Here is a 15,425-nt window from a genome sequence, read left to right as displayed (position 1 = left end):
TAGAGGGATTTGTTAAGCGTTTGCTATGTGCCAGGCACTAAGTGCTGGGACGAATACAAAGTCCCTGCCACACATAGGGCTCACACTTTTCATCCCCATTTTACTGATGAGGGAACTGAGGCACAGAGAAGTGAAGTTGCTAGCCCAAGGACACAGCAAATAAGTGGTGGAGCCGGGATTAGAACCTGTGACCTTCTGACGCCCAGGCTCCACATAATATCGATATAAATATCAAGAGACTTGTTTCGCGAAGAATGTGAGCAGAAAGGAAGGAGGAAAAACCCATTTTTCTTAGTTTGGGGCCTACAGATGGGATTCATAAGCTTGGAATGCCTAGGTTCCTACGTTTGATGCTGAACAAGGCCTACACGCAGCCCGCGACGATCGAAAATATCTCCGCAAAATGATTAGGCCGTCGGGCCCGTAGAGGACGAAAGAAAATGCAGCATTTCATTCGAAGATCGGGACAGAAAGAAAAGTCTTCAGTGATGAAAAGCGATCAGTGATTCTAAATCAATTTAGTTAGGGGAAGGAAAAGAGGAGCACCAATGTTTTTTGAGAGATTCAGTCCTGGATCTGGTCCTGTTTCTTTTCACGAACGACTTCAAAGCTGGAACAGTCCGGATGCTCGTTAAATTCACGAGGAACAGAGAAAAAGAGCGGTGGCTGGTTTATTAGGCAGCGGGATTATAATTCATCAGAGCTTCATGAATAATTCATCGAAAATCTGGATTCTCAAGTATAAGCCCGGGAAGACATTAGGGTAAAAAGTCCGTTGAGGACTAGGGGTAATGTGACACGATGGAGAAAAAAATGCAGGGCTAATGCTGGAAGTGGCTTAAAATAGTTTAAAAAAGAATTAGTAATGGCCTAAAGTGAAAGGAATGCTCGTTAGACATAAGGAAAGATATTTTTTAAGGATTGTTAAACACTCGAATGAGATTTTAGAGTCTTATTCCCAAGATACCTATAATTCTATGAACCTGTGGTTATGGCTCTTTTGATTGCTCACCCTTGAACTAAATTCAGCCACACAGAGCAGTTGTTAACAATGCCCAGCAGCACTATTCAATCTTAGAGCAGGAAGTCAGAAATAACAGCGTATCCAAAGAAATGCAAGAACTCGGGACACCAACCCGCCGGGCTGCACACCCGGAAAAATGACCGAGATCATCCCGAAGGGCAGTGTGGCCTAGTGGAAAGAGCCCGGGGCTGGAAGTCAGGCCCTGGGTTCTCCTCCCGCCTCCGCCACTCGCTTGCTGTGTTCTCCCCCTCTCTATATGTTGCCAACTTGGCCTTCCCAAGCGCTTAGTACAGTGCTCTGCACACAGTAAGCGCTCAATAAATACTACTGAATGAATGAATGAATGACCTCAGGCAAGTCGCTTAGTTTCTCTGTGCCTCAGTTCCCTTATCTGCAAAAATGGAGATTTCATCCCTGTTCTCCCTCCCACTTAAGATTGTGAGCACCAGGCAGAACCTGATGATCTTGTATCTAACCCAGAGCTTGGCAAAAGGTAAGCGCTTCACAAATAACAATTATCCTGCCTTAATAATTTGTTAAGCGCCTACTAGGTGCGAAGCACTGTTCTAAGCGCTGGTGGGGATACAAGGTGATCAGGTTGTCCCACGAGGGGCTCACAGTCTTAATCCCCATTTTACAGACAAGGTAACTGAGGCCCAGAGAAGTTAAGTGACTCGCCCAAGGTCACACAGCTGACAAGTGGTGGAGCCGGGATTAGAACCCATGACCCCTGGCTCCCAAGACCATGCTCTTTCCACTGAGCCATGCTGCTGTGCTGCCTTGAGTAGTTGATGGGGGGTCCCCCGCCACTGCACAATTCGGGGCTCCACAGAGCCTTACTTCACCCCCTCTCCCCCTCATCCCCCCCCCCATCCCCCCCAACTTACCTCCTTCCCTTCCCCACAGCACCTGTATATATGAATATATGTTTGTACATATTTATTACTCTATTTATTTATTTTACTTGTACATATCTATTCTATTTATTTTATTTTGTTAGTATATTTGGTTTTGTTCTCTGTCTCCCCTTTCTAGACTATGAGCCCACTGTTGGGTAGGGACTGTCTAATTATGTTGCCAACTTGTACTTCCCAAGCGCTTAGTACAGTGCTCTGCACACAGTAAGCACTCAATAAATACGACTGATTGACTGATTCACCTGAATCCTGCAGGGTGGCAGACGTGCCCCTGTCAGATTTTTATTTTAAATAATGGCTTTTGTCGGACATTTACTATGTGCCAGGCACTGTACTAAGCGCCGGAGTAGAAACAGGCTAATCAGGTTGGACGGAATCTATGCTCCACATGGGGCTCACAGTCTTAATCCTCATTTTAAGATGAGGTAACTGAGGCCCAGAGAAGTTAAGTGACTTGCCCAAGGTCACACAGCAGACAACTGGCGGAGGCCGGATTAGAACCCAGGTCCTCTGACTCCCAGGCCCCTTCACTTATAGTAAGAGCAGTGTGGCTCAAGGGAAAGAGCCCGGGCTTTGGAGTCAGAGGTCATGGGTTCAAATCCCAGCACCGCCAATTGTCAGCTGTGTGACTTTGGGCAAGTCACTTCACTTCTCTGGGCCTCAGTTACCTCATCTGTAAAATGGGGATGAAGACGGTGAGCCCCCCTTGGGACAACCTGATCACCTTGTAACCTCCCCAGTGCTTAGAACAGTGCTTTGCACGTAGTAAGCGCTTAATAAATGCCATCATCATCAATTGATGGCCCACCTGATCACCTTGTAACCTCCTCAGCGCTTAGAACAGTGCTTGGCACATAGTAAGCGCTTAATAAATGCTATTATTATTATTATTATTATTATTATTATTATTATTCACTTTCCATTAGGGAATACTCCTTCTCCTCCAGGAGCTGGGAAAGTGATGGGCATATGGGAACCTGGGTGGTGAAGGCGCTTAGTACAGTGTTCTGGTTGCCCACAGTAAGCAGTCAATAAAAACCATTAATTGAGTGGTTCTAAGCTCCCTCCTGGACTGTAAGCTTATTGTGGGAAGGAATTGTGTCTGCTAATTCTGTTTTATCGTGCTCTCCCAAGAGCTTATTTCAAAGCTCTGCACATAGTAAGCATTTAATAAATAGGATTTTAAGTGCTGTACTTTTACAAAACATCCAGAAATCTGCATACACACTAAGCCCTCTAGACTGTAAACTTGCTCTAGACTATAAGCTCGTTGTGGGAAAGGAGTTCATTCATTCATTCAATCGTATTTATTGAGCGCTTACTGTGTGCAGAGCACTGTACTAAGCGCTTGGGAAGTACAAGTCGGCAACATATAGAGATGGGCCCTACCCAACAGCGGGCTCACAGTTAGGATACACGTACCTTTCCTAGCTGGAATATGATTAGCAAGGACGAAATGGCACATGTGAGGCTGTACAATACGATCAACTCATTCATTCATTCATTCAATCGTATTTATTGAGCGCTTACTGTGTGCAGAGCACTGGACTAAGCGCTTGGGAAGTACAAGTTGGCAACATCAACTGATTGATCACACAAGCTGCTAGTACTGTGATCAATTCCTCTAGGGTTTTGGTCCTAGCCCCATCCACTGTTCCTGAAGGGGGACTCCACACTGTCATCATCTCCACATGCGTCTTAGAAATTGTAGGGAAGAGAGAGGCACACTGTATTTTTCTTAAACCTTCCTGGGTTCTAGTTTAAAAATCTTACTATTCATTGTAAAGGAATGTGTGTATTGCTATACTGTACACTTCCAAGCACTTAATACAGTGCTCTGCACATAGTAAGCTCTCAATAAATACGATTGAATGAACGAATGAACTCCTTAATAAATACGATTAAGTGCTGTACTTTTACAAAACATCCAGAAATCAGAAGTCTACATACAAACTTTGTTTTGTTTTGTTGTCTGTCTCCCCCTTCTAGACTGTGAGCCCATTGCTGGGTAGGGACCGTCTCTATAGGTTGATGCCTTTTACATCCCAAGCGCATAGTACAGTGCTGTGCATACAGTAAGCACTCAATAAATACGACTGAATGAATGAATGAAACCAAGCAACCCCTCTACAGGGTAAGCTCGCTCTAGATTAGAAGCTTGTTGTGGGCAGGGAATGATGGCATTTGTTAAGCGCTTACTATGTGCCAATCACTGTTCTAGGCGCTGGGGGGAATACAAGGTAATCAAGTTGTCCCACATGGGGCTCACAGTCTTCATCCCCATTTGGCAGATGAGATAACTGAGGCACAGAGAAGTGAAGTGACTCGCCCAAGGTCACACAGCTGACAAGTGGGGGAGCCGTGATTAGAACCCATGACCTCTGACTCCAAAGCCCAGGCTCTTTCCACGAGCCACGCTGCTTATTGTTACATTGTATTCTCCCAAGCACTTAGTACAGTACTCTGCATATAGCGCTCAATAAATACGACTGTCATTCATTCAATCGAATTTATTAAGCGCTTACTGTGCGCACAGCTCTGTACCAGCTCAGAGCAGCTTGGCTCAGTGGAAAGAGCCCGGGCTTGGGAGTCAGAGGTCATGGGTTCTAATCCCGGCTCCCCCGCTTGTCAGCTGTGTGACTTTTGGGCAAGTCACTTCACTTCTCTGGGCCTCCGTTACCTCATCTGTCAAATGGGGATGAAGACTGTGAGCCCCATGCGGGACAACCTTGATTACCTTGCATTCCCCCCAGCGCTTAGCACAGTGCTTTGCACATAGTAAGCGCTTAACAAATGCCATCATTATTATTATTACTACGCATTTGGAAAGTCCAAGACAGCAATTAAGAGAGACAATCCCTGCTCACGATGGCAGACCGGCCTGTCTGACTGATTAAAAATGATTCAATGATCGAAGGTGGACTGAGCGGTGGTGGAGATCGGGGCTTCTGAGGCGACACCCCACCTCCCCATCCCCTCCAACTTGTACTTCCCACGCGCTTAGTACAGTGCTCTGCACACAGTAAGCGCTCAATAAATACGATTGATTGATTGATTGATTGATCGATCCCCTCCGGGTCCCCCAGGACCCAGCGGGGTGCGGAGGTTTGGCAACCCCGTGCCTGTGGAAACTAGTTCGGGCAAACGAGTCAGATGAAAAGTATTCATATGTTGACATACAAAAAGAGCAACCTCTTTTCATAAACACGCTAACCTGGAGGGCTGCCCAGTTCCCATTACACACAATCCTCTGATTTTCTTTAATGTTTTCCACTGGGGGCTTTTATTTAAATCACATTATTCTTTCCGAGAATAAAAGCTGAGCCCAGACTATCCATATGCACCAAAAATGTAAATCTGGCATCGACTGCATAGAAGAAAGTCAGAGTTGGAAAATCGTCTCGCAAACTAAACCTCCGAACTTTCACAGTAAAAGCATAATATGTTTGAGGCTTTTCTAATCAATCAATCAATCGTATTTCTTGAGCGCTTACTGTGTGCAGAGCACTGGACTAAGCGCTTGGGAAGTACAAGTTGGCAACATATAGAGACGGTCCCTACCCAACAGTGGGCTCACAGTTTAAAAGGGGGAGACAGAGAACAAAACCAAACATACTAACAAAATAAAATAAATAGAATAGATATGTACAAGTAAAATAAATAAATATGTACAAACATATATACATATATACAGGCAATGTTTTTCTAATGTTTAGGACGGTGCTCTACACATAGAGCTCGATAAATATGATTGATTGATTGACTAAAGTGCTGTACTTTTACAAAACATCCAGAAATCTAAAATCTTCGTACGCACTAAGAAACCCATCATTTTTCCTCTTAGCTTTTGTCCATTTTCTAATCTGTAGGGAATTTTCATTATTCTTCTTTATTATTACGTCAACCTTTTGTCTTACAAACTAGCACAACATAGCTTGCTTTATAAGAGCATGTGGATGGTTATGGACATCCATTTCCTCAAACACCCAAGTCAGGATAAGGCCATCCTCGTTTCCTCACCGGGAAAATTGGGAGGAAAAAGAAAACAAACAAAAAAAAATCATCTTTCAGGCCAGTTCAGCCTCCAAACTCTGCTGAAATATTTTCAGCCTCACTTATGACCCCACTCAATCATTCAGTCATTCAATACAGTGTGCAAAAGACTATACGAAGCGCTTGGGAGGGCACAATATAAAAATAAAACGGACACGTTCCCTGCCCACAATGAGTTTACAGTAGAGAGGGGGAAGCGGACATTAATAGAAATGAATAAATTACAGATATAATAAGAACAATAATAATAATGACAGCATTCATTAAGCACTTACTGTGTGCAAAGCACTGTTCTAAGCGCTGGGGAGATTGAGAAGCAGCGTGGCTCAGTGGAAAGAGCCCGGGCTTTGGAGTCAGAGGTCATGGGTTCAAATCCCAGTTCCACCAGTTGTCAGCTGTGTGACTAGGGGCAAGTCACTTCACTTCTCTGGGCCTCAGTTCCCTCATCTGTAAAATGGGGATGAAGACTGTGAGCCCCCTGTGGGACAACCTGATCACTCTGTAACCTCCCCAGCGCTTAGAACCGTGCTTTGCACATAGTAAGCGCTTAATAAATGCCATTATTATTATTACAAGGTGATCAGGTTGTCCCACGGGGGGCTCACAGTCTTCATCCCCGTTTTCCAGATGAGGGAACTGAGGCCCAGAGAAGTGAAGTGACTTGCCCAAAGTCACACAGCTGGCAATTGGCAGAGCCGGGACTTGAACCCATGACCTCTGACTCCAAAGCCCGGGCTCTTTCCACTGAGCCGCGCCGCTCAGGGTTTGAACATGTTCAGGATATGAACGTAAGCGCTCTGAGGCTCCAACAAGCACCAGTAGGAGAGCCCTACAATGGCAAAAATCCTGGGGCCCAATTCACACCAAGTGTAACAAATCCCCAAGTTAACATCTACGGGGGCCTGGCAACAGCAGGGATGGAGGTGAGGAAATATAATCCATGGGTCCATCGTGCTTCACGCATCCGGTTATTGTCAGCTTGGGGGATTTGCGGGTTTAGTCGAGGCAGGATGATTCCTGCCCAGGTACAATACATCAGGCTTGTAAGCTACACTGTGAGCTCTTCTCTGGACTGAAAGCTCGTCTCTGGACCCTTTTAGACTGTGAGCCCACTGTTGGGTAGGGACCGTCTCTATATGTCGCCAACTTGTACTTCCCAAGCGCTTAGTACAGTGCTCTGCACACAGTAAATACGATTGATTGATTGATTAATTCCACCTTGATTAATTTATCGGCCTCCTTGCTGACCTCCCTGTCCTCTGCCTTTCCCCACTCCAATCCACCCTTCACTCTGCTGCCTGGATCATTTTTCTACAGAAACGTTCAGATCATGTTTCCCCACACCTCAAGACCCTCCAGTGTTGGCCATCTGCCTCCACATCCTACAAACTCCTTACCACCGGCTCTGAAGAACTCACCTTGCTCCCTCTTACTTCACCCTGCTGCTCTCCTATTGCAACTCAGCTGTACTTCAAGGCCCTACTGAGAGCTCACCTCCTCCAAGAGGCCTTCCCAGACTGAGCCCCCTCCTTCCTCTCCCCCTCCTCCCCCTCTCCACCCCATTGCCTTACCTCCTTCCCTTCCCCACAGCACCTGTATATATGCATATATGTTTGTACGGATTTATTACTCTATTTATTTATTTATTTTACTTGTACATATCTATTCTATTTATTTTATTTTGTTAATATGTTTTGTTCTCTGTCTCCCCCTTCTAGACTGTGAGCCCACTGTTGGGAAGGGACCGTCTCTATATGTTGCCAACTTGTACTTCCCAAGCGCTTAGTACAGAGCTCTGCACACAGTAAGCGCTCAATAAATACGATTGGATTGATTGATTGATTGACTCTACGCTCGTTGCGGGCAGGGAATGTGTCTGCTGTGTACAGTACTTCTCCCGAGTGCTTAGCAACAATAATAGCAACAATAATAATGATGGCATTTGTTAAGCGCTTACTATGTGCAAAGCACTGTTCTAAGCCCTGGGGTAGTACAAGGTAATCAGGGTGTTCCCCATGGGGCTCACAGATGTCATTCCCATTTGACAGATGAGGGAACGGAGGCCCAGAGAAGTTAAGTGATTTGCCCACAGTCACACAGCTCAAGTGGGATTAGAACCCACGACCTCTGACTCCCAAGCCCAGACTCTTTCCACTAAGCCAAGCCGCTTCCCAGTACAGAAGCAGCGTGGCTCGGTGGAAAGAGCCCGGGCTTTGGAGTCAGAGGTCATGGGTTCACGTCTGCAACAGCGTGGCTTAGTGGAAAAAGCCCGGGCTTGGGAGTCAGAGGTCATGGGTTCTAATCCTGGCTCCGCCACATGTCAGCTGTGTGACTTTGGGCAAGTCATTTAACTTCTCTGTGCCTCAGTTCCCTCATCTGTAAAATGGGGATTAAGACTGTGAGCCCCACGTGGGACAAACTGATCACCTCGTATCCTTCCCAGCGCTTAGAACAGTGCTTTGCACATAGTAAGCGCTTAACAAATACCAACATTATTATTATGGGTTCAAATCCCAGCTCCGCCAACTGTCAGCTGTGGGACTTTGGGCCAGTCACTTCACTTCTCTGGGCCTCAGTTACCTCATCTGGAAAATGGGGATGAAGACTGTGAGCCCCCTGTGGGACAACCTGATCACCTTCTAACCTCCCCAGAACTTAGAACGGTGCTTTGCACATAGTAAGCGCTTAACAAATACCAACATTATTATTATGGGTTCAAATCCCAGCTCCGTCAACTGTCAGCTGTGGGACTTTTGGCCAGTCACTTCACTTCTCTGGGCCTCAGTTACCTCATCTGGAAAATGGGGATGAAGACTATGAGCCCCCTGTGGGACAACCTGATCACCTTCTAACCTCCCCAGAGCTTAGAACGGTGCTTTGCACATAGTAAGCGCTTAACAAATACCATCATTATTATTATTATTATTACTCTGCACATACTAAGTGCTCAGTAAATACAACTGAATGAATGAATCCTCTCCCAAGGGCTTAGCACAGTGTTCGGCACTCAGTAAGGGCTAAACAAATACGCCAGCCTTTCCAGCCCCTGGCATAATCCAAGTCCATCAACCTGGTTTACTGAGTACCCACTGTGTGAAGAGCGCTTAGCAGCCACTGTACTAAGCGCTCGGGAGAACACAGGAGAATCGGTATGTACGGTCACTACCCCCGAGGTGATGTGGGGGAGACACAATTAATAGGGTCTTTACAGAGCTGTCACATTTGGCAAAGCTGTCTTTTGCGGGATTTCACCTCTACATTTATTTTTTTTTAATAAGGGCATTTGTTAAGCGCTTACTATGTGCAAAGCACTGTTCTAAGCGCTGGGGAAGGATACAAGGTGATCAGGTTGTCCCATGTGGGGCTCACAGTCTTAACCCCCATTTTCCAGATGAGGCAACTGAGGCCCAGAGAAGTGAAGTGACTTGCCCAAAGTCACACAGCTGAGAAGTGGCAGAGCTGGGATTTGAACCCATGACCTCTGACACCCAATCCCTTGCTAATAATAATAATAATGGCATTTATTAAGCACTTACTATGTGCAAAGCACTGTTCTACGCACTGGGGAGGTTACAAGGTGATCCGGTTGTCCCAAGGGGCTCACAATCTTAATCCTCATTTTCCAGATGAGGCAACTGAGGATCAGAGAAGTGAAGTGACTTGCCCAAAGTCACACGGCTGACAAGTGGCAAAGCTGGGATTTGAACCCATGACCTCTGACTCCCAAGCCCTTATTAATAATAATAATAATAATAATAGCATTTATTAAGCACTTACTATGTGCCAAGCACTGTTCTAAGCGCTGGGGAGGTTAGAAGGTGATCAGGTTGTCCCACTTGGGGCTCACAGTCTTAATCCCCATTTTACAGATGAGGTAACTGAGGCCCAGAGAAGTGAAGTGACTTGCCCAAAGTCACACAGCTGACAAGTGGCGGAGCCGGGATTTGAAGCCCTTGGGACAACCTGATCACCTTGTAACCTCCCCAGAGCTTAGAACAGTGCTTTGCACATAGTAAGTGCTTAATAAATGTTATTATTATTATTATTATTATTATTATTAGGAAGGGCTTGGGAGTCAGAGGTCATGGGTCAAGCCACGCTGCTTGCTCTTTCCACTGAGCCACGGAGCCCCAAGGTGGTTCTCCTCTGGCTCTCCCCCTCTAGATGGTGAGTTAGTTGTGGGCGGTGAATATGTCTATTGTTCTACTGTACTCCCCCAAGCACTTGGCACAGTGCTTGGCACCGCATACAGTACATGCTAGATAAATATGATCGCATGAATGACCTAATTAATTCATCTCAGGAGGCTCTTCTGGAAAGGAATGCCAAGAAACCCTCTCCACTTCTCTTGACTAGCTTTCATTCATTCATTCCTTCATTCAATTGTATTTATTGAGCCCTTACTGTGTGCAGAGCACTGTACTAAGCGCTTGGGAAGTCCAAGTTGGCTACATATAGAGACGGTCCCTACCCAACAGGGGGCTCACAGTCTAGAAGGGGGAGACAGAGAACAAAACCAAACATATTAACAGAATAAAATAAATAGAATAAATATGTAAATATCTATTTATAAATAGGTAAATAAATGAATGAATGAATGAATGAATGAATGAATGAATAAATAAATAAATAAATAAATAAATAAATAAATAAATGAATGAATGAATAAATAAATGAATAAATGAATAAATAAATAGATAAATAAATAGAGTAATTTCTATTTATAGCTACTCCACTGCTTAATATAGTGCCTGGCACATAGTAGACACTTCAAATACCATTAAAAAATCGTATCTGCTGAGCACTTATTGTGCGCAGAGCACTGTACTAAGCGCTTTCGGCATCGTCTTCCTGAGCCAACTCCATTCTGCATTCTTACCTTCTTCAAAATATAAAGACATCAACCAGCCCAAAAGTCAAGGGGCAAAAAAAAAACACACAAAAAAAACCCCAAACCAACAGAAACCAAAGAGGGTTAAAGAGCTTTGGGAAAACACTCCTTAAGAGGCAGACCTGGATGATCAGGTCCGCCTGCTAAACTTGTTTTCAGCAAGCACCCTTATGTTATCCTTGGACAAAACGGCTAAGCCTCACCTCTGCTTCCAAATACTCTCTCAATTTCATCATCATCATCATCAATCGTATTTCTTGAGCGCTTACTGTGTGCAGAGCACTGGACTAAGCACTTGGGAAGTACCAGTTGGCAACATATAGAGACGGTCCCTACCCAACAGTGGGCTCACAGTCTAGAAGGGGGAGACAGAGAACAAAACCAAACATACCAACAAAATAAAATAAATAGGATAGATATGTACAAGTAAAATAAATAGAGTAATAAATATGTACAAGCATATATACGTATATACAGGTGCTGTGGGGAAGGGAAGGAGGTAAGATGGGGGGATGGAGAGGGGGATGAGGGGGAGAGGAAGGAAGGGGCTCAGTCTGGGAAGGCCTCCTGGAGGAGGTGAGCTCTCAGTAGGGCTTCTTCCATTCACCTTCGCGCTTCTCCCATTCACCTTCCCAGCCTGCGCGGAGCCCCTCATTCCTTCACCCACCCCGCATTCTCAATCAATCAATCGTATTTATTGAGCGCTTACTGTGTGCAGAGCACTGGACTAAGCGCTTGGGAAGTCCAAGTTGGCAACATATAGAGACAGTCTCCACCCAACAGTGGGCTCACAGTCTAAAAGGGGGAGACAGAGAGCAAAACCAAACATACTAACAAAATAAAATAAACAGAATAGATATGTACAGGTAAAATAAATAAATAGAGTAATAAATATGTACAAACATATATACAGGTGCTGTGGGGAAGGGAAGGAGGTAAGATGGGGGGATGGAGAGGTGGACGAGGGGGAGAGGAAGGAAGGGGCTCAGTCTGGGAAGGCCTCCTGGAGGAGGTGGAAGGATTCTCCCCTTCCCCAGCAGCTGGGCTAATAAAGAATTGACCAACGGTGGCTGAAGAGTTGAGACTCAGGCTCAATCCTTGCTTACTACAGCTGGAGCTTCTGAGGGATTTGAGAAAAATGGTGTCGGCTTGGCCCAACCACTGGGTACTGTCCTCCGCAAACCCCTCTCTTGACACCGCAAAATCAGAAGAGGCCCCAACTTGCCCAGACGGGCTTCCAATGCAATATCGAAATCAAATCAAATCAAATCAGGCCCAAATCAAGTCACGAAGCAGCACGGCCTCATGGCTAGAACAGGGGTCTGGGAGTTAGAAAGACATACGTTCCAGCCCCACCTCTGCCATCTATCTGCATGGCTCTGCGGAAAGAGCCCGCGCTTCGGAGTCAGAGGTCATGGGTTCAAATCCCAACTCCGCCACTTGTCAGCTGTGTGGCTTTGGGCAAGTCACTTCACTTCCCTGCGCCTCAGTTCCCTCATCTGTACAATGGGGATGAAGACTGTGAGCCCCACGTGGGACAACCTGATCACCTTGTATCCTCCCCAGCGCTTGGAACAGTGCTTTGCACATAGTAAGGGCTTAACAAATACCATCATTATTATTATTTATCCACTGTGTGACCTTGGGCAAGTCATTCAGTTTCTCTGGACTTCAGTTCTCTCATCTGTAAAATGGGGATTAACAGTGAGCCCCATGTAGGATAGGGACTGTGTCCAACACAATTTCCCTGTAGCCACTCCAGCACTTAGTAACTCAACTTCTCTGGGCCTCAGTTCCCTCATCTGTAAAATGGGGATGAAGTCTGTGAGCCTCGCGTGGGACAACCTGATCACCTTGTGACCTCCCCAGCGCTTAGAACAGTGCTTTGCACGTAGTAAGCACTTAATAAATACCATTATTATTAGTAGTAACAGCAGTAGTGAACGCTTAAATACCACAATTATCATTATTATTATTATGTTTTCGATTTCAACCCAGCCTGGGAGTCAGGCCAGAAGATCTTGGAATGGAAGATTAATGCAGAAAGGTGACAGTGAAGAAAACCTAGGCAATTAGCACATTCTGGATCCCACGTAGAATTAGCAAAATTAAATTTCCGATCACTAGCCCAAGACATTTCAGGCTGAAACCATATCTTAGGAGAAGCAGCGTGGCTCAGTGGAAAGAGCCCGGGCTTTGGAGTCAGGAGTCATGGGTTCAAACCCCAGCTCCGCCAACTGTCAGCTGTGTGACTTTGGGCAAGTCATTTCACTTCTCTGTGCCTCAGTTACCTCATCTGTAAAATGGGGATTAAAACTGTGAGCCCCCTGTGGTACAACCTGATCACCTTGTAACCTCCCCAGCGCTTAGAACAGTGCTTTGCACATAGTAAGCGCTAAACAAATACCATTATTATTATTATTATATTTACATCTGACTCCCCCTCTAGACGGTAAGCTCGTTATGGGCATGGAACATGTCTGCTAATTCTGTTACATTGTACTCTCCCAAGCACTTGGTACAGTGCTCTGCACATAGCAGGCCCTCAATTCATTCATTCAACCGTATTTATTGAGCGCTTACTGTGTGCAGAGCACTGTACTAGGCACTTGGGAAGTCCAAGTTGGCAACACACAGAGACGGTCCCTACCCAACAGTGGGCTCACAGTCTAGAAGGGGGAGACAGAGAACAAAACAAATTAACAGAATAAAATAAATAGAATAAATATGTACAAGTAAAATAGAGTAATAAATAAATAAATACCACTGATTGATTGACTGATTTTTTTATGATATTCGATAGGTGTTTATTGTGCCAAGCACTGTACTAAGAGTTGGGGGAAACACAAGCCGATCAGGTTGGACACAGTCCATGACCCACATGGGGCTCACAGTCCTAATCCTCATTTTACAGATGAGGTGATTGAGGCACAGGGAAGTGAAATGACTTGCTCAAGGTCACACTGTAGACAAGTGGCGGATCCAGATTGGAACCCAGGTCCTTCTTCCTCCCAGCCCTGTGCTCTACCATTAGACCACAATGCTTCTTTTAATTCCCTAAGGCCCAAAAAGTAATTACTGATAATCAAAATTCACTTGGTTCTGGGGGCAACACGTTTAGAAAATTGCAACAGGTGCAGGAAACGTGCTCCTTGCCCACAAGGAGCTTACAGATGGGGAGACAGGCATAAGAATACTTACCAACGGGGGAATCAAAATTAATAAATCAATTGCACAGACACGTTAACGTAAATGCCACACAAGGGCTGAGGAAGGGTAGACTGTTAGCTCCACGTGGGAGCTGATGATCTTGCAGCTACCCTGTGCTTAGTACAGTGTTTGGCACACATGAAGCACTTAATAATAATAATGGCATTTATAAAGTGCTTACTATGTGCAAAGCACTGTACTAAGGGCTGGGGAGGTTACAAGGTGATCAGGTTGTCCCACGGCGGGGCTTACAGTCTTAATCCCCGTTTTACAGATGCGGTAACTGAGGCCCAGAGAAGTGAAGTGACTAGCCCAAAGTCACACAGCTTTGATATTACACATTTAACAAATATATCTCTTCCATTCTGGCTGATCATGACTTCAATTACTTTTTTTATCATCTCATTGAAAGGAATTTTATTCTAACTCTTACTGGCCAGCATTTTTCTCTAATGATGATCATGTCTGACAATTGGTGGAGCCGGGATTTGAACCCATGACCTCTGACTCCAAAGCCCGAGCTCTTCCCACTGACCCATGCTGCTTCTCTTATGCAAATGCAGTATGCAAATATATTTATAGTATATTATATATATATATATATATATATATATATATATATATATAGCACATAGCATATAAATGCAGTATATAAATATGCTACCGAAGGGTGAAGGACTGATGAGATGGGTTTTAGTAATTAATTGGGAAAGGCCTGTAGAAGAAAGTGGGATAGGAGGGCTCTGACAGCAGGGAGGACTGTGGTCTGTCAGACTGGGGAAGAAATGGGGAGGGACCCGCTAGTGGAACGGTGGGGCTGTCTGCTGTGTGACCTTGGGTAAGTCACTTCACTTCTCCGTGCCTCAGTTTCCTCACCTGCAAACGGGGGCTAAGACTGCGAGCCCCATGTGGACCATGGACTGTGTCCAACTGACCAGCTTGAATTTACCGCAGGGGTTGGTACAGTGCCTGGCACATAGTAAGCGCTTAACAAATAACAAACGAAAACAAAACAAAGGCATGATTTGGTAGTCACCCCTACCTTACGGGTTTGGCGGCCACCCCCTCATTCCTGCGACACCGGCGGAAATGAGACACCGATGAGAACTTCCGTGGGGTAAGAGTCAGGCGCGGTTCTAACAGCTACAGTGCCCCACTCCTCATTAAGGAGGTAAAGAAGCAGTATGGCTCAGTGGAAAGAGCCCGGGCTTTGGAGTCAGAGGTCATGGGTTCGAATCCTGGCTCTGCCAATTTGTCAGCTGTGTGACCTTGGGCAACTCACGTAACTTCTCTGTGCCTCATCTGGAAAATAGGGATTGAAACTGCGAGC

General features: G+C 45.4%; 1 protein-coding gene across 1 annotated transcript in view; it reads right to left on the bottom strand.

The window, feature by feature from the left end:
- Positions 1 to 15,425, bottom strand: part of RYK (receptor like tyrosine kinase) — a 243,138-nt gene that overhangs the window by 151,950 nt on the left and 75,763 nt on the right. The gene's annotated exons all lie outside the window — the stretch shown is intronic.

This window comes from Tachyglossus aculeatus, chromosome 1 (assembly GCF_015852505.1).
Source record: "Tachyglossus aculeatus isolate mTacAcu1 chromosome 1, mTacAcu1.pri, whole genome shotgun sequence".
Lineage (NCBI taxonomy): Eukaryota > Metazoa > Chordata > Mammalia > Monotremata > Tachyglossidae > Tachyglossus > Tachyglossus aculeatus.
This window is presented reverse-complemented; position numbering and strand designations above follow the sequence as displayed.